The following is a 20,488-nucleotide window of genomic DNA, read 5'->3' on the forward strand; positions in this document are numbered from 1 at the left end:
CTGTTGCCATTACATGTATACCTTGTAAATCCCATGTGAGCACTGATTCATCCTTTAACTTGATTTTAAGTTTGATGTAATATCATCCAGTGTGTGCTCAGCAGGTTTAATGGTCTTAATGCTCATTAAAAGCTCTTTGAATCTGTGGAAGAGTTTCTGTGACTCATGGTAATCAGTCTGGAAATGAGGAATCATTTAGGCTTGTCACACGGTGGCTAATAATTTGTTGCTGTCACATGAAAAGACCTTCTAACTTTTCTCTACACTCCATTTGAAACTTTCCCTGACATTAGAGGTTTGGAAAATGAGGAACATTTTTGATAAGAAAAGTGTTTGAATTTATAATTTATACCCTCAAAGTACAAATGATAACAGAGCAATCAGTACAAATCCTTTGATTTCATCTTTCAGAATTAGAGCCTTTGAATTTCCTTTTGACAAGTAGAGCAGACAGGAAGAGAGATGGGGAATGACAATGCAACAAAGGTCTCCCAGTGGACTGAAACTGGGGACAGTGCAGTTCATGGCTTGTGCTTTACATCCCTTAGCTCCCAGGGTGAGCCTTACCTTTAAACTTTTAAAGGCCATCACATTAGTGGTGTACAATGTGCTTCAAAACACCCTTGCTCATTTTCATCCATGTAAGGCCAAACATCCACATGATATTTGTCAACTACTAATATATCACTGTCCCAGCTGACAGCTAGCCCTGGCTCAGCCTGCCTGTCTCCACACTTTCCAATGGTGACTCACTGTAGTGTCCAGGCTACTCTTACCTCTTGTGTTGTAAATGCAATGATGGCTGAAGTGACCATCACCACCACACACTCCCAGCAAGGAACCATGTTTGGCTGCAGAGAAAACATAGCCGTTAACCAGTTTTATTGCATCAGCATAACCATAAAAATGTTGCTCATACTTTTTATTTGTCACTAGTAATTATTAAGGAAAACCATAAGAAAAATGTCAGTTAATCACTTAAATGTAGCTGCTTCAGAATTCATGGGAGCGAAGTTGTAAAAATGACAACGTTTAGTCCGACCTGATGCTGTGATTTGTCAGAGGTTTCCCCTGAGCTGTGAAACCCTCTCACATCCCCGCTATGTGCTTTGTGCTGAAAGTAAAAAAAAAACATGGTTGTTTTTCTTGGTTGGTTCCTGAAAAGTTGACACTGTGGAGATGAAAGATTTTAATCTGACAGCGATGATACATTGCTGATGTGTGTGTGTGTGTGTGTGTGTGTGTGTGCAGCATGGCGCCGACAGGCCTTCTGTCAGACATTTCCTGATGTAGACCACAGAGTTCATGACCCTGAGAACTATAAACCACCAGCAGCACTGGGCCTCTCGATTTTGGATTGGCGTAAATAGCCTCTGGTCTGAGTGTGTGTGTTACAAAAGTCTGATGATGATGATGATGATGATGAGGGTGACGAGGGTGATGATGGTGATATATACTTGCACCTATCCTGACCTCTCCCCTCTGCACCCCCTGGGGCAGCATGTGTCTCTAATCTCCATGTTGTTCAGTCAACAAAAGGAAGAAATATACCAACTGATGAATCACCTCCGACTGCGTCGCTCTGACATCCAATAACACCTTTTGTTCACACAATAACAATCACTGGTCCCAATCTTTATGAACCTCCTAATTATTTCCACATGGCGGACGATATTGGGAGACCTCATCTAAATGAGCACAGCAGTCACTCTATTATTGTTCATAATCCATTATGTCGACATTACAAATTGATCATTTCTTTCAAGTAAGGGATGAAAATCTGGAGCTGGAGCAGCACCGATTTAAAGACCGTCAGTATAGAAAGTGGTACCTCTGTGACCTCTATTGTGTCTCCTGCTCTTTAATTTATCACACACACACATAAGCATTGCATATTAATTCACAGCAATCCATTAGGCCATAGGAGGTCCGCGGTCTATAAATCAAAACTAAAGGGCCGGCTAATTGACTCACACACAAAGGAACAGGATGGCTGTGAAGAACATGGGAGGAGATAGGAGGAGGGGAAGAAGAGATGAAGAAGAGGGGATGAGGAGGAAGGGGTTAATGGGAAAGGAAGTGAAGGACAGGAAAAAGAGGAGGAAGAGAAGAAGAGCAGCAGTGTATCGCTGCCTTTGACCCATGTGCCTCCTTTGTTCTATGACTGATGGTATTCGGCGATGACACACATTGCTTATGAGCCCCTGTGGCCACGGGCTCGATCTCACCACCTATAGGGCCACTGTGCAGCAGCAGCAGCATATAGGGCCAATTCTCACAGGGCTCTTAGTGGTGCGGCTAATTAGCTAAAAGGGGTCATTTGTATGCAGCTTCTCTGTCTCTTTATCTCCTGCTCTCATGCTCTTTCTTTGCCTCTCACTTGGTCTCTGTCTCTTTCTCTCTCAGTTATCAATCCATTTCCCCCTCGTCCTTATCTCAATTTGTCTCTGCGACTGTAATTGTATCTGGTCTAATAATTAGCGTAACTCAAGTCTAATAAGTTGGCTGTTAGATCTAATAGATTGGAGTTCAGAAACTTTCATTTCCTCCTCCTCACTGCCTCTGCAAGTACATTAACTCCTCCTAATCTATTAGATTTCTCTCTGCTTTCTATATTGGAGGGATTAACATAACGTGGTTCATTCTTTTCTTTTTCTTTTTATACCGATTAGTGTGCACAGAGATACAGGTCTTTCAGGCCCAGACCAAATAATATTCAGTCCAATCTGATCCTTGCAGAGTCATTTTCTATGCTATTAGTTCTGGGTCTGTGTCAGTGTGTTTAAGTGGATCCAAGTGGATGTGTGATCTACCACGGAGGACATCACAGTCACCATTGAGGCCACAGTTTCACATGGTCGTGTTTTACAGGCTTATCTCATTTTATTGATCCTTTATTTCCCAATCATTTCTTCATAATTTCTTAAAATGTAGGAAATAACATTTCTATGCAACTAAAGTGCAACAGCAAAAACAAACATTAATGCCACTGGATTATGTATGCAAATAATGAACTTGAAAATATAGCATGACCAAGTTACAAAATGTTTATGCCAATATATATATATTTATATATCCAACTATACAGAATACAGTATATATATTATTAGAGGGGAAATTAGTATTTTCCCACTATAATATCATTGGCTAACATGCTCAAACAAGTCTTGAAAAGTCTTTGAAACAGAATGTAGACCTTCATGTTGGAAATAAAAGCCACAGAAAACATACCTGAATGCTAAGTGAACCAGCTGACCATAGGTAACTCATTAGTAGGTGGAGCATCGTGCTGTTGCCAATGTTGCTGTTCTGGATCAGATCTAATTATCCTTGGGTCAGTTTTGGACTGGGTCTCCCTGTCCCCTCAGCTCCTTTTTGGGCCATTTTTCTTTTAGAAATGTAATTACTGCACGTCCCTTGTGAGTATGTTTTAGGACTAAATCCAAAATGTCCAACATGTTGATCTATTTAGACCTCTTTTCTTTTCCACTTTCTCCTACTTCTTTGTTTGCTCTCCCTCCTTTCCTCCCTCATTTCCTTCCTCCTTTCCTTTTTCCTCACTTACATACACCAACAAACACACTGTGTCCCTCTCGGCCCTCCAGCCCCCCTCTTTCTGTTTTCCACCTTGTGTAGGGGATTGATGGAGATATGGGAGGCTGTCATGCAGTAAATAGCATGGACATTGGCTCCCTGCCACGAGATGGGAATCAAGCCTGCTTCTTGTGCTCTTAATGCTTCCACTCTCCTCTCGGCTTCTCCCCTCTTTCACTGTAACTCTCCCTTTCCTCCCACCTCTCCCTCCTCACCTGCAAAAACGTTAAGTAGGGACTGTGGAGGGCAGCGAAGCCTCCCTGCCATCCCTCACCCTGATGCACGAGCCAATCTGCCTTCCCTAACAAAAGGTTTTCCAACACATCACTCCTTGTCCTCCTTCAAACACATCTTTTGCTCCCTCTCCTCCTCTGTTAATCTACCTCTCCCTTCTTTTGTCTCCCTCTCCCTCTCCTTCTCCTCTCCATTGTTGTGTTGCCTGCTGAATGAGTTATTTCCCTGCGTTGTTTCATCAGGCATGCAAAGTGTCTCAACGCAGTATCATGGACAATGAGTCCCTCTGGCTTGTGAAAGGTTAATGCTTTGGATGATTGTAAATTGTTTGGCTATTTCAAGGGGCTGTGAAAGGGATAACTCAACCATAAAATTTGATCGTCTGCCTCCCTTCTCTTCCTCCTCCACCTCTCTCATCTGCAGCATCCCCTGTCACTTCTCTCAATCATTCTAATTTTCCTCCTTTATCTTTGGACTCCATTTTCTCTCTCCACCTTCACCTTTGCAGTTCACTTTATCTTCATTTCTCTATTTTCCCTTCTGTTACCCAAACCAGTTCAAAGGTGATGAGACTGAAATCTCATCCCTGTGGCGTCCTCTACGGCTTTGTCCCACATTATAAGGGAGGATTTCAGAGGAATTGCCCCCTCTCTCTCAGCGTGGGCCTACAGTGGGGAATCACTTTGGCTTGTCTAAGAAGAGCAGAATGACTTGCATGTGCTCACATGGTTATCATTAGGCCCAGCTGGAACAGACAGCGTCCCCGTGTCGCCCTCCATAAAGCACTGACCCCCCAACTCTTTGAACAATAAAGGCTGGCGTCTCTGTGGCTCAGTGGGTGGAGGCATGTTTCTGTTTCCCTTGACTGTATGGGTGAACCAGAGTGAAGTTGTACTGGGTTTGTTTTCTAACATGATTATTATATAATAATTATATTATAAGTTCTCCAACCCAACCAAACAGGTCATTTATCATCTCTCTAGTTTGCCGGTGTCTTTACACAGGAATGTTTCATATGGACATTTTCTGATCTGCCACCTTCGTGGTTAGAGTTTGATTTAACTTAGGTAACTAAAACTACTTGGCTAAAGTTCAGGCTTTGCATCCAATGCCACTTTGAAGTGCCTTTTATGTAACTCAGCAAAGAAGTAAGGATGTGGAAATGAACACAGTGGACTGTCCTGCAACAGTGTTTTCAGAAGTTTCCTGAGTTTTTATTTTACACCATATAACTGGGTCTTCTCCGATCGACTGGATTCGTTTTAACTGATGTGAATCTAAGCTCATTGAAGCTACTGTCCTCCACGATGGAACAATTAAATATTCTGAGCCTTCAGGGTCACACTTCTGTGTGTGAGACTCACAACATATGTTTTGTTGCAGAATTCCTTGAAGCAACTACTACAGAATTAAATACTCATGAATATTTAATTGCATCATGGCTCCAGCATTAAAGACAGACGTTATATTATCTTTTTATTGTTTTTAACAAATCCCATGAAAGAACTAAAACAAACAATAAATGGATACTAACAAGCACAGCCCCTCCCAAGGCTGAATCACCAAATGAGCATAATGACCAAAACGGGCAACTGCCCCAGGGCCCCGGACCCCAGGGCCCCGGACCCCCAGGGGCTCCAAAAGTTTGTGGTTCACTGCATGTCAGTTGGTTTGATTATTTGAATAATGGCAAATTTGTTTGGCAATTTACACCACTAAAGCACAATATTAACTAGACGAGTAAATTATTACCTAATATTTTGGTCCTGTCTTTTATTCAGTCCTGTGTCAAAATCTAGTTTAAGACTTTTATTACGTCAGTTCATATTTTACTCACATGCAAACAGAAAGACACAGAATCCCCCGAGTTTCTAGAGAAATCTAATAAGATAAATAAGAGAAGTGGCTTTATTAGAAAGCTGCTTCACTGGCTGAAAGAACCAGGACTCAGTAATAAACTGGTAAAGATGGATATTACAGTTACAGCATGTGCCCATGTTTTTCATTTGGAGCAAATGGCGGCTGGCTGTCACATGGGAACCTCATCGTATAAACGGCCTCAGGGCAGATAATCACCCACCTACAGTACTGCTGCTCACTACAGTATCAGTTCAGGGGTGTAGGACACTGCAACACACCACAGCTCCTCTGAACACACGTCTACACACAGCAGCATGTGAACACAAAGGAACCACAATCCAGCAACAGCGCCTCTGACAATAGAGGAGAAGAACAGTGATCTGTATTTATCTAAATAAAAATAAGACTCAAGCAGCTTTAAATAAAGTCTGCGTTAAATTAGACACAACACATATTATTAGATACATTCATCCTGTGTCTTATGAAGATACACAATATATGTCACTTTGCCATCATTACTTGCAAAAGGAAGCAGGTTTCAGGTGTTTTGTGTTAGAAGTAGTAAGATTTTCTAATCAATGAAATAAGCTACACAACCAGTGCAAGGATGGTGATTTGGTGACATAGTGATTCTTGCACTTGCTACCAGCCTGTAAGCTGGACAGTTAGTAACTGGACAGTAAGTTAACACAGTGTAAGAGACGAATTCGTACCAAGACATTTAACTAAAGGAGTGTGTTTTTTGCTTAAATAAAGCAGTGAAGTTACATGTGAAGTAGCTGATTGTATCTGCTGTTTCATTCATCATTCATTCATTAGCTAGTTGTATGTAGCGTAGCATGGTGATACATTATACCCTGACATCTCACTATTAGCTCACCTGGCACAGTCCACACCTCCTATTATGGATGACATAAGTACATAATCTCAATCTGTTTCTTTAAGCAAAACTTTCAAGACAAAATAGGCACAACAACAACAGAGAGATGACCCTATAACATGGCACGTGCTATATTCTGTTGCAAGTGTTGACATGTTTTTGTGAGTACCTACTGGGAATTAATCATGGACTCTTGAAAGGATATTTACTTACCAAGGTCATTAGCTCTTCACATTTTCCCTTCGGGGATTTGTTTAGTAAATTCATGGAGCTCAAACTCGCTGTGGAGCCGAATACAGCCTGCTGTAGTTATAATTACACAGCAGGGAGCTTGAAATGACATGACAAAATAGCTGGAACTGTCACACCAAATTTCACATTGCTGCTCCAGATCCTTCACATTTTTGACCTTGAGAGTTGGAGAAGATTGGATCCATGTGCTTAGAAAAAAAACTGCTGTGGGCGATAATTTGTAACTACTGCCGGCTCTCAGCCCAGATGTTGTTTCCTTTTTTTGGAGGCGGGATGGTCTTGGATAGAGAGGATGGTGAGGAGGTAGCAATATTTGGCTGGAAGATAAATGTGACAAAATGGATAATCGGTAGCAACACACACCTGTCATACAGATTTTCATATCCTTGCACCTGACAGGGATTAATAACGGCATCCAGATTGTGTAATCGGTTCTGCAGGCTCACAGAAATACATTCACAAAACTTCTTACTCTGAGAGCGAGGGCTCAGTTTATTGAAACACATGCATGTGACAAATATGCACTTACAAAGAAATATATATACACACACATACAGTTTGATTTGTGCCCTCCAGAGTCTCTGAAGCCTTTGAAAAGCCACTAGAGGATGAAGCCACAACAAAGGGAGTTAAGAGGAGCCCCAGCAGTCTGCCTCTGGGCCTCGGAGAAAAAATAAAATATACACTGGCCGGCAGCAGAACCGCTATCTCAAATTAAAATTTCATCTCCGGCTCCAAGAAGTATATAAGTCTGTAAAATATATATATTTATGATTTACTGGACATACAGAGCCAGGTTGAGGGCTGTTAATCATATGCCATATATATACCCGCCATATATAGAGCCATATAGTTGAAATATGAACACCATAAAAAGGATGCAAGACGTATGGGAGAGTGGGAAAAACACGGAGTGATGTGAGAGCTTGTCTTTGATTGCAGGGAGGGAGGAAAAGAGGGAGGGAGGAGAGGAGAGGAGTTGGCAGTGAATCTCTTTGTCTCTCCTCTCAGCTTTTTTTCCCTCCCTTGCGAGCCGGAACTGCCCTTGCAGCTTTTTGTCGTGCGTCTTCTGCCCTCAGCTGCCGTTCGTCCCCTGTGCTGTTTCGGCTGCTCAACAGATGGCCAGTTGGCTCATTAACTTTAATAAATCTAACATCAATTAGACCGGAGGTAATTGGGATGCCGCGGAGGTGATTGCAAGGTAGCGGAGCTGCATACGAAAGCTCTCGCCCCTTAATGAATGGCTCTCATCACGCCCGAAATATATTGTGAGTGAGTGCCAAAAGCATGGCATTAAAGCATGGCAGTGCCAGGAAGGATGGAGGGATGGACAGATGATTGAAGGACAGAGGAGACAATTCCTTTCTGATGTCTTATATCACATCAGCTGACCTTGATGGGCTCATACTCTCCATCTGTGCAGATATCTTTGTCCTCCTCTTTGTTCTTCTCTTTCCCACCTTCTCCTGTCATTTACTCTTGAAATCCTTCCCTGCATCTCTCTGACTCTTTCCCACTTTTTTTTCCAACATATCTGTCCATCTCTGGTAATAAGCTTCTCTCTCAGCTCTTCACATAACAATACATCTCTCTGCCTATTTTCTGCCTCTCGCTGTTTCTCCTTGAACTTTTTACTTCATTACTCCTTCCTGACCTTTGATGTAGCTTTGAGAGATGAGTAATCCTTCATTGCCTTTGTGTGCATGTATGTGTGTATGTTGCTACTACACACTGTATATGTGCATCATCTCTGTGTAAACAAAAGCGTGACTTTGTTCTGTGCAGGTGCATGTAGCGTGCTTTTTTGCTGTGCACGTCTTTGTGTGTGTGTGTATATATTAGGTGGTGGACAGTTATCTGTGTATCTGTCAGAGGGTTGTGCTGACTCAGCCAATCAGTGCTGTGTGTCTTCCTCGAGAAGCAGATGCACCTGCCAACCTGCCTGTCCAGGCTGTAAATGTAGAAAAATAGTGTGTTTGTCTGAACGCATACACAACACATGCCTCATTATGAATGCTTCAGTGCGGAGCATAACTTGTCTCAAAGAAAGAGACTGTGCTCCCGTCTTTAATCTGAACAGATTGTTTTGTGTGGATGGAGCTGCCCCTGGCTCTGCAGGTTTCAGTCTGAAGTGAACAAACTGAATCGTCTCTTCATGTCCACAGAATTGTTCTGTCTGCTGAACATAGCACATCTGCTGAGCTGCTGCAGTGGGAGAAAGAGCCCGAGAGTCTCACACGTCTTTACCTGCTCTGAGAAGAGAAAAAAATAACTGGATCCAATATTGTAGGCTTCATTAGAGAGACAGACTGTCTCAGTTTCAGCATTATGGGATGATTTAAGTCTCAAATTGTAAAGCATCTGTTTTCTGCTTTGGAAATTACATTCGCTGTGCTTTCTTTTGAGAAAAAATTCAGTAGCCAAAAGGGTGAAATGAGAACTTTTGGATGCTGTCGTTTCTTTGCCTACACAGACAGAACGTCAAGACAGGGAACCCTGAAATTTCTTGCAAAGTTTTGCTTGTTCTTTACATGGTAGCTTGTTGTGACGGTCGCAGTCAGTTGTCATTTAAGTGCGTTCACCGGTCCTGCCCACTAGGAGGCGCATAGAGGCTCAAGAAGCATTTCTGAGATATCTCTGAAAGTGTATTTTTCTTTTCATAGCTGGCCTGTGTGGTTCGCTGTCAGTTGTTTATCGAGCAACTGACTGTGTTTTGTTATTAGTGGGTGTGAGCGTTATTAATTTATGTATATATACATACATATTCCTGAACCAAAGCCAGAGGCAATATGGCTCCATTGATCTTTTAAAAACACTTAACAAAACACCCAGCAGTGCATTATGGGTCTCTGAGCTCTGAGTTAATGAATATTATTTTGGCGAACACTGATTTAATCATTATAGGTACTTTTTATATCTGTAATGTGTTTTCATCATTTGCTCAGATGAATCAGAACCAACCTGTAGACAAAATCTAAAGGTTTATGAGGCATTGAATCTGTGCTGAAATACCTGATTTGGGTTGAACCATTACACACTTAAGCTTTTATCTTTTGGACTGTTATCCTTTGATCAAAGACCCATCCTGTTTTCAGTAAAAGCTGAATATTGCACACTTGGGGGTGATTTGCTCAAGTCTGAGTCAGACGATGGTGTGTAGGGACAGTGATTTTCCCTAAGCCTTCCTCTGTGTCTCATAACCTGCTCTAAATATGGGAGCGCAGTAACCTTTCATCTATCTTTAAAGTCTTGCCACTGATGAACCTACCTGTTTTTGTTCTTTTTTCTGGACAGTGCAGCTGGCGCAGCAGGCGAGCAGCGTCTTCTTGTCTTTGTGTAAATATCAGGGCTGGTCCCTCTGGGCTGCTGTGTATGAGGATGGTGGGGGGGTTGTGTGTGTGTGTGTGTGGAGAGGGAGGGGTGGAGATGATAACCATTAACAAGGGACTAGCTGGGGTCATCCCTGATTTTATTAAACAAGGGGAAATGGGATCAAGGTGGCAGGGGTTGCTTTCTTTGTTCAGGAAACTTATATGGATCCTATGGAGAGCTGAAAAACAACTGAGGCCAACAAGAGCTTTATAGGTGGGGTTGAACCTGAATTACTCTGATGCATTAAGGGGTTATACTGTAAATATGCTGGCTATATGTGAAGACTACATGTAGCTTACACCATGGCAGATGTGCACCACCTCAGAAACATAGTATAAGAAGTAAACGTCATGGCTACAATGACAACCATGCACAAGAGCTGTGATTAGTCAGCGCTGGCTGCTTATGTTTTTATCTACATGTCTGAGATTTTCAGAGTGAAATCAAGATTAATGAGGATTAAGAAAGAGTCTCTGCAGTCCTTTTTATTGGCTGGACCACAGCAGCAGGTTTTTATCACGTCATCCAGGACTGCGATACTTGAAGCTACTACTTGAAGAACTACTATTCAAAACATGATGTGGCCAAAAGTATATGGACACCCAAATAAGGTATTCCAGAGAGCCTGCAAACAGCACATGATGTCTTTATTATTATACCACAACACTGAGAGAATCATTGGCTCTAAGAGGAGACTCACATTTCATTCTGCTTCTGATCAAATTAAAAGCTCCATGACCAACGTCTATTAATGTTTGTCTGTCTTGTATTGCATATAGCATGTTGCTTTATCAGGCCTTGGGCAGACAAGCACTACAGTGTGTGCACTGTGTGTGTGTGTTGTATGGATAAAGACATCCACTTGGGGAATAAAAAGACAATACAGATGCTTTAAAGAGCTCACATTACATAAGTCGCTGGAACAATGAGCACTGAGCTCAGTCAGCTGAGAGGGATGAATCACTGCAACAGAAACAAAGGCCTGCAGAGACACAAGGACTACACACACACACACACACACACACACACACACATTAAAGATATGAAAATCCTGTTTCATGTTGAAACAAAATTTTAAAAAGGAATTCAATAAATTATTAGTAAAGAATCAAACTAAATCTTTCTTTGAGACAAAAACTAAACAGTAGAATGAACTGTAATGAGAATCCGGTCATTCAAAACCAACTAAAATATTATTAGAACTTTAATTTTATTATTTGACAACCTCCAGGAACATACGTTTATTTAAAACTGAAACACATAAAATTAAGCAAATTAAGTTAAACAGTGAGATGATTAATGGTCTTAATAATTCATAATAAGGGTACTAGTTTTTCTGTTTAATAAGTAGGTGAATATCTCTCTGCTTTGGACCGTTGGTTTGACAAAAGAAGCTATTTATCACTTTGTGAACTTGTTATGGACCTTTCTCAAAAATGTACTACGTTTTGAAAACTAAACAAATAATTAACCAAGCTTTGAGCACAATGCTGACATGCTATTTATTTAGTCAGAAATCAAAATATAGCTGTTTTGCTGTTTCACTAATGACAGTAAATCCTCTGGAGGCCATGAATGATATGCATCAGATTTCATGACAATCCATCCAATAATTGTGGACATCCAATGAACCATTGGAACCATGAACCTCTAACAAATTCTGTGCAGACCCATCCTGTTGATGTTGAGATATATTACTGAATTAGTGAAAACCTTGACCTTCTTGTGGCATCAGAGGATCACCAAAGTTATTAGAATTCATCCTCTAGGGACCATGAATATATGTAGGAAATTTCATGGTAATCCATCCAATAGTTACCATGATGTTTCACTCTGAAACACTAATGTCAATCTCATGGAGGCACTAGAGGAAGAGTACTCTGTATTATATCAAACCTTGGAATAATATGAGATAGAAATATGTGTTGCCTGCCCTCCATGAACACAGACACACAGGCAGATATTAAACTCCTCCACCTGGGTCTTCTCCCAGCTGACTGCTCTGCACGAGGATTCACAGCTTTCTCAGCGTTGCCTCAAGCCTCCTGTGTTCACAGATGCACAGACGCAAAGTTTAAAATGTTGACCCACAAATTATCTTTGTTTGTTTTGGTCATGAGGCTGCAGCAGCGGCGGTCCCCTCCCTCCACAGAGACATGGCCCTGGGGGGCTGTTAGGTGAGTTTTCTGTCGTTGTCTCATGAAGGGAACCAAGTTTTACTGCTTGGTGTTGGTGTGTGTATCCCCTGCGGATTCGGTGGAGCTGGATTAGATGGGGTTTGATTCAATGAGGAAACCTCGGAGGGGATGGAAAAGGCCACTAAAACGGTGGAGGAGAGAACCTGGGAGGAGAGAGATGAAAAGAGCAGAGGGAGGAAGAAAGACAGCATCTGTTAGGCAGGTGGATCCTGGTTTGTCTCCAGAGAGAGATTCCCTGACAGTGTTGATCCTGCCTTTGTGTGAGTGTATGTGTGTGAATGGCATGGATAATGAGTGTCAACCTTCACATTCTTCTTTATTTCACCAGATATTCCCATGTTAAGGAGACTAAATGGACCATACCGATGCAGTACATACATCATATGACCCTGTATCTACACCTCCACAGGATGTTAATGATACTAGAGATGGCTGACTCCCACAGGAATTTGAATTATCTCTTTATAGCCGGGTATTCTTGCCAAAATATGATTCTTTGTCCTGGTAAGAGCACTTGTGAGACCCAGGGATTTTCATGTGTGTTTGCACACATTAAAGATCCTGCCTTGTGGTTCACTCCATATGTGTGGATAAGGACATTTTCTGTTATTATCTAATGTCATCGTCTAATTAATATTTCAGTGTTAAGCAGTGCAGATCAGCGCAGGTTAAACGTCACCAGCTGGACAGAAGAGTCGAGTGGCTATGACTGCTTCAGCATAACAGCAGGACAGAGAGGACTCAACAGTCACCATGACTCCATTTTCCAAAAATATCTACTGTACATTGTCATCCTCACTTTGCAATAATGTCAGCCAATCCTCATTTTTCAAATAATTCTCTCAATCGATCACTCAACTCGCAAAAATATCCTCACTTCACAAAAAATGAAGTTTCCAAAAGTCTCCACCTTCACAAAATGTCCTCACTTTACAAAACACTGTCCTTTCACTTTCTCAAAATGTTCTCCTATTTTTCAGAGATGTAATGACTTTCCGAAAAGTCCTCAGTTTCCCAAATCTACACTCACTAAAATGTTACTTTACAAAGCTGTGCAGCCTTTCAAAAGCATCCTGGTTTTACAAAACATTCTCCTTTCTAAACAATGTCCTCAGTTTCAAAACTGTCCTCACTCTGAATCTCAATTCAGTCCTGACAAAGACTCACACAGACACTCACACATGCTGCCTCTTCTCGTCTCAGTGCTGGTGAAGTAATCAGTATGTTACACAGCAGAGTCATTAACATGGATAGATTGTGAGAATAAACAATTTGAATGTGATTGTGAGACATGAGGAGCCCCAGGGTGTGTGTGTGTGTGTGTGTGTGTGTGTGATTTGGTTCTGGATGGTTGACCTATCAAGAGGATGTACCAGTCATGCTGCTGTGTGTGTTCATGCATATATGTGTGTGTGTTTGTCAGTGTTAATACATACCAACAGAGACCCCCCTCCTGCTTCCCTGTCCCATCACAGAAACACAACCTGCCTATTTGCATGCTCACTGACTGTAAAATTGCCAAATCCCACTGAATCAACTCTTAACCAAACACGTCTAATGATTTCACATTAGAATCTGATTGTTCGTTTTTTTTTTAGTTTTGTTTGGGGATGTGGGGCTTCAGGGAGGAGTGTGTATGTGTTTTTATTATAGAAACTAAATTAAAACCAGAGATGTGCAGAGAGAAAACACTGAATAGGTGACAGATGGAGGTTTTGTGTGGACGTGTATGTCTTTGTTGATGGTGTTTGTGTTGCATGCAGAGACATTTGGGATTATGCAAGTACCTGTAGGAGAAAAGGAAATGATTTAAATCCCTTCCCGCCTCAGAAGTCTTTCCCTCTGTTGCTTCTCTTGTCTTTGTTTTGTTGGAAACTCTTTGGATTTGTTATCCTGTGCTTAAAAGAAAGCTTCATTTCAACGCAACAGCTGGAACAAAGAAACTGGTTCACACCAGCAGACTTGAATAGGGGTGCAATTCTCCAAAGCATCGCTAGGGGACACTGTAGGACATTTTTCTGAGGCGCACAAAGGATGAGAGGCTCAGGAAAGTATAGTATAGAGCCTATAGGATGCAGAACGAGAACAAAAGAAAAGCAGAGGCGTTCAAACTCTCTACATTCACAGCACATTACATCTCTTTGTTGAAAAACATCCTCTCAAGAGTCGAGACAAACTTCAAAGTTTGTCATCCCTCAGTTTGCAAGGATTGTCAGATAAAAGGCCAACCTTGTCCCTGAGCTGGATGTATGGTAATAGTACAATAACTACAAAAATAATTAATTCTTTTTTCATCGTTTTCTCTCTCAGTGCACAGGCTGTCAAGACATTCACCTTTATATTTGGTAATAAGTGCATACGTCCTGTCTGAAAAGAATTCTGCTTTTCTTTATGTGCTGTTTGAGCTAAAAGACACCAACTATAGGGATATGTTGGAAAAGAAGAATGTGGAGAGATCTGCTCGAACCACTCTAGAGCACAGTTTACCTTGAAAATGAGAAGTAATTAAAAAGGTAAATACATGGTGCTTTATATATAAGACAAACATACAGATACATGTTCTACATCATGAACAAACTAATGTGGAGAATGTAAGGATGAATAAGGGGCTTCAACATGCTTCTGCTTTGATGGAAAATGTAAACTTAAAGCTGGAAGGATGTTGTCAGGGTCTCCAGGTGTTGTGCTGTGCTTTGTGCTGCTGCTATGTAACTGTGTGTGTGTGTGTGTGTGTGTGTGTGTGTTTGTGTGGGTGTGTGTTTGTTTGTGTGTGGCAGCAGGACTAACTGCAGCATTTTCAGCTTGGTTCATTGTTAAAGAGAGCTGCAGTGTTATGAAACAACACCACGTCTCAGTGAGTGAAAACCCTCTGTTTACCCTGCGAAGCCCACATTTATAGACTGAGTTAGACCAGTTAGAAAGTATCATGATTGTGATGTCAGTATATCAGCATATTAATTTATATTAACCTGCTAAACTGTATGTGAGCTTTTCATCGTGTGTTTTATTTCACCTTCTCCTGGAAAATCTGACATGATTAAACCAGTCCTGGAGGAAGTATTCAGGTCCTTTACTGAATAAAAGTACCAGTATATTAATATAAAATACTCAAGTGAAAGTCCTGTATTCCAAATCCAAAGTATTTTCAGCAAAATGTACATTAAGTATCAGTGTAAAAGTACTCTTTCTGCAGTGACATGTCCCTGGAGACTGACATATTACTGTATATAACACGATTAGATTGTGTAAGCAGCATTTTACTGTTGAGTTGGAGCTGACTCTATTAGAACTGAACTATAGATATAGGTAGTTCAGTATTTTGAATATTCTCTCTTTCATTTCCACCATCACCATTTCATTGGTTATCTGAAAATACAAAGTTAAAAGCTTGTATCAGTCAGTCCTGTCTTCCCTCCTCATGTTTCCTTTATGTAAAAGGAATGCAGTGCATTCTGCTATTTGCATTCTGTTGCTGATAGGTGAATAAATCCTGCTTTGACGGAGAAATCGCCACTTACATGTACGTTAAACCACTTTGTGTGAGATGTGTGTGTGTGTGAGTGTGTGATACCTTTATGAAGCCAACAAATCAACCATAGTTCTGTTGTCAGATGCATAAGAAGATTACACAGCACATGATGAAGATATGCATCAGAGCAAACTCTTTGAAATGCATTTATACTGTAAATGTATGCTCACATGTGTGAGCTGCATGTTTCTGTATGTATGTATGTGTGCATATTTATACTCTTCATTTTGAATAATACATTTAATATAAAGCAACATTGGTTGCTGGTGATTTAGCTGTGGCTGTTAAATATTTGTGTGATCTCACCAACACATATCAAAGAGATCTGTCAGAACTTCCTCCTGGGGCTGTCACACTGCTACGCTGAGTGCTGTATGTGTGTGTACATGTGTGCATGTGCAAATGTGTACGTTGATGCATGTGTTCACTGAGCTCATGTGATTGTTTCCTCACTTGAGTCCCTGTCCCACTGCACCATCTCTTGAGAACTCTCTGTGACTGCAGTGCCTCTGACAGTACATTTACCAAGTACAGCTTTTAGCACTTCAGGCTCAGTGTCATTATTGACCGAAGTAATTAAGATGTTAGAGACTCTGCCTCAATCACACTGAAAACATCTCAATTTGCAGTAGATGAAAACTGAACGAACTGAAAGACTGCTTTGACATTTTGGAGAGCTGTATGTGCTGAAACCACTTTGCGATAGTGAGTCACTGTAACATCCTGTCTGCTCTCAGTCAAACATGAGAGGATGAAGTAGTACTGCCCAGAGGACATATCTAACCTCTTGTCTCGTGGTGTAATGATGATCACTAATGGGACAAAAATCAAACACAGGCAAAAGATAAAATGACTTCTTTCATCCTAAAAATCTGGACAAGAACTGAAGCCATTAACAGAGAGGCTGCTTCTTTACCAACAAAGACAGCCAGGAAGAGAGCACTCACAATAATGAAGTATCAATTTGAATAATGTATTAGGATTTATAGTGAGATCTTTTCAGTTTTAAGATCATTGTTGGCTGCTTTAAACCCTTTGTGGTTCTTATCCATGTGCCAAGTGCCTGCTAGAACTTGTAAAACCCTCCTGCCTACAGTGAAACTATTAATAAAAGAACACACTCCTTGGGCGAGTTTTTAATTGGCTGTGAAGCAACTCCCCAAATTTACATGCAAATGACTGCTTTGTTGGGAGAAAAAAAAATGTTCACTGGGATGAGTAATGTCACCTGTGCGGATGCAGCAGGGATTTTCCCCCAACGCAATTCAAGTCAAACGTTACGTTTACTCCTCCACTTCTCTGCCTGGAGCGAGTGTTGGGAACACTGTGTTTTCAGTGACAGCAGCTAACAAGCTGCAGCTCCGCGCATTTGCTGCCTGTACATAGGGGAGCACCTGGGGTCATGGATGAATATTTAAAGCCACTTCCATATCAAATTAGATGTGACCTTGGAGTACACAGGCTTGTGCCCGATGGAGCCTAAAAAGAGCCTAATTTACTTTCAACCCCCCCCCGTCATACAAATGCCTGGAAGGGATCCCAAATGCATGAAGAGGAAGTCTAGAATCAACTCCACCCCCCCCACTCCCCCAATCCCTCTCACTTTAACTGTACTCTGCAGAGAAAACAATGTGTGAATAATATGAAAAGAAGAGGATGGAGGTGGAGGATAAAGAGATGAAGCTAAAGGTTTGAAGTGATGATGGAGGCCAGGTTGTGTGCGAGTGTGGATAGTGGTGGAAAATAACAAGTATATACAGTAGCATGAGAATATTTAGTCAAGTGCTGCTCCTGAAGCACATGTGTGAAGATTCTCAGTCATACAAGTGCTAAACGAAGGCAGCTGGGCTTGGTTGAAGTTCTTTAAGACGTTTTACCTCTCAACCCAAAGGCTTCTTCAGATGTAAAGAGAAGTGTTGTTTCCATAAAGAATCATTTCATGGCCAGTATGAAGAGGAGGAATGATTGCAGTAATCAATAATGGTTTAAATGTATATACTGTGCGTCCAGTATGGCATTCACATAGACTTGAAAAAATCATAATTAATTCTTCAGTTCTGAAGAAACCTTTCATCTCTAAGAACCTCAAGCAAGTCCAGCTACCTTTGCTTTGCACTTACAGATGTACTTAAAGAATGCATTCAAGTCTATGTGAATACAATGCCAGACATATGCATTTAAACAGTTATTGATTACTGTCATCATTGCTCCTCTTCATACTGGCCATGAATTGATTTCTTAATAGAGACTACACTGTAAAAGATGAAGGTCAAAACCTACAATCCTAGTGTTTCATTACAAAGCTCCTTAGGCTTCAGCAGTCCGAGCACGACATCATCCCACACTGCTAAAGACAAAGCCTTTTGATTTAATGCTTTATTTATATACATGTGAGTACTGTACTAAGACAGACTTGAAAAAAGTGATGAAAAATAATGTACCGTGCACCCCACACTAACATCATATAACAGACCACATAAAGTGTCACGTTTCACCAAAGGAACGTTTCAGTGGCTTTTCTGGGATCTAATCCCATCACCATCAAAATGATGTGTTTTAACGATACTACAGTAATAAAATCGCAGCACACTCCTGGCTCCTCACAGAGCTTTGGGCTCGAGTGGCAATCACCCTGGGTGTCAGTAGGGGAAGGTGCTAAAATCTGGTCTGGTTCAGCAGTAGTCTGGTGTTCAGCATCATAACTGAGAACAGAGAGAGCCTTTATGTTCATAGAGGTTGGGCTTAGCAATGCCAGCTAATGGTATGGGACCATCAAGTACATAATATAATAATATGGCAACATTTAACTAAACATTTTTCAGTGTCTTGAGACTCCAAGGCTTGTGATAATGTATCATGTAGCATTCTGCTAATTAGCTGCTAACCTTATGACCATAGAAATGAATGATTACTGCTTCTCTGATGAACTATTCCCACTACAAACAAAAACAGCCATGTAGTGTCATGAGGTTTTTCATAAGACTTTATATTTAATTCTCTCTACATGTCCTGCACACAACACAGCCACACAGACACACAGACACAGCGTCTTGCATTGCTTTGCTGGTGTGTTGTTATCAGTGTGAAAGCCCAGTAGCTGGTCTGAGAGAGGGCTGGAGCAGAGGAGGAGGGGGCGGCCTTGATGTATTTCCCGCGCTGCGAAAGGTTAAGAGTCGACTGGTTAATTTGTGGCAGTTCTCGTGAACCGGAGTGTGATGGCTCTGCAGGTCGAGCAAAGGCTGCTGGACGCTGTGGGGGGAGCAGAGGTGAGGCTAACGCATGGGACCACTGGAGCAGGCTAATATGTGGAAGGCAGCTGTGTGTGTGTGTGTGTGTGTGTGTGTGATTAAGAGTGTGAGTGTAGGGATGAAGGCAGAGCAGTGGCTGTTGAGACTCTATTTCCCCCCATTTGTCTCCTTAACGGCCTCGCCTCAGGCCTCGGCTGCAGTATGGATTGTGCACTGTGACAAAGCCCATTCCCCACTATATGTGTCTCACTCTGTGTGTGTGTGTTTCTGTGTGTGTACATATGTGTATGAAATCATGAGTATATGTTCATTTGGGCTGACTGCCCCCATAAATACACATATATATGTACTGTATATATACATACTTCATATATATGAGTGTGTGTTTTAATGTAGCGATGCCCTGTGGCGAGGTTTTATTTCAACTCTTTGTCTCCTTCGCCTCTCAAACAAACCGAAGCTTTAACCACTTGCGGGTTGAGTGGAACAGATTTGATTAGGCGGGAGTGTGTGTGTCTGTATGGATGTGGCCGTTGTGTTTGCATCTGTGTTTATTTTTCCATGTATGGTTTTCAGTATCTGAGGTCATAACGTCTCTGTGTTTGCTTTTAGCACCAATCTCTCTCCTGTGTTTCTCACATGTGCATTTGACTCAGGATTTGATCAGCCAATAGCTATGAACGTGTTTCTACCACTGAATATTAGACAGAATGTATGATACACAGATGTACCAGATCTTTTTGTTTGAATGCACCTATGCTATGAGGACCATGTATAGACATTGCTCTTGTGAGCAGGGATTCACATGACTTTAATAAAACGTAGCCCTGCTCCTGTGTTCCTCTGAAATGTGGCTTTACCTCGTGGTCAAACCTCAGCTCTCAGCATCCATCAGCAGATATTGCACTGAGCAGCAGATATGCAGAAGAAGACCCAATAATGGCCGGGCCACAAACTATTTGTTCAGCAATTTCATCGAATCAAATTCTCAAAGCGCTCTCATCATTATTGGCTTCTGACTGACAGCACAACACGCCGTGTGCTGCTGTCCTCAGGGTCTCTGTGTGCAGGTGAATACACTCTTTAGTGAAATCCCAACTAGTGTAAATCAACAACAGCTCATTTGTGTTGATTCCCCAACAGGAAAATATACCGATCGGTCAGATTCTCGCCCGAGGTACAAAAAGACAGACAACACTGTGATATTGAAAATCAGACTCTGATGTCTTCAACATACGTGTCATAGAGGAAGGAGGGCGCACAGCAGGATGGGGCGGGGGTTCCTGAACAAGTGGTAATAGAAAAGGAGAGGCGGAGAGAA

This window comes from Lates calcarifer, linkage group LG17, assembly GCF_001640805.2.
Source record: "Lates calcarifer isolate ASB-BC8 linkage group LG17, TLL_Latcal_v3, whole genome shotgun sequence".
NCBI lineage: Eukaryota > Metazoa > Chordata > Actinopteri > Centropomidae > Lates > Lates calcarifer.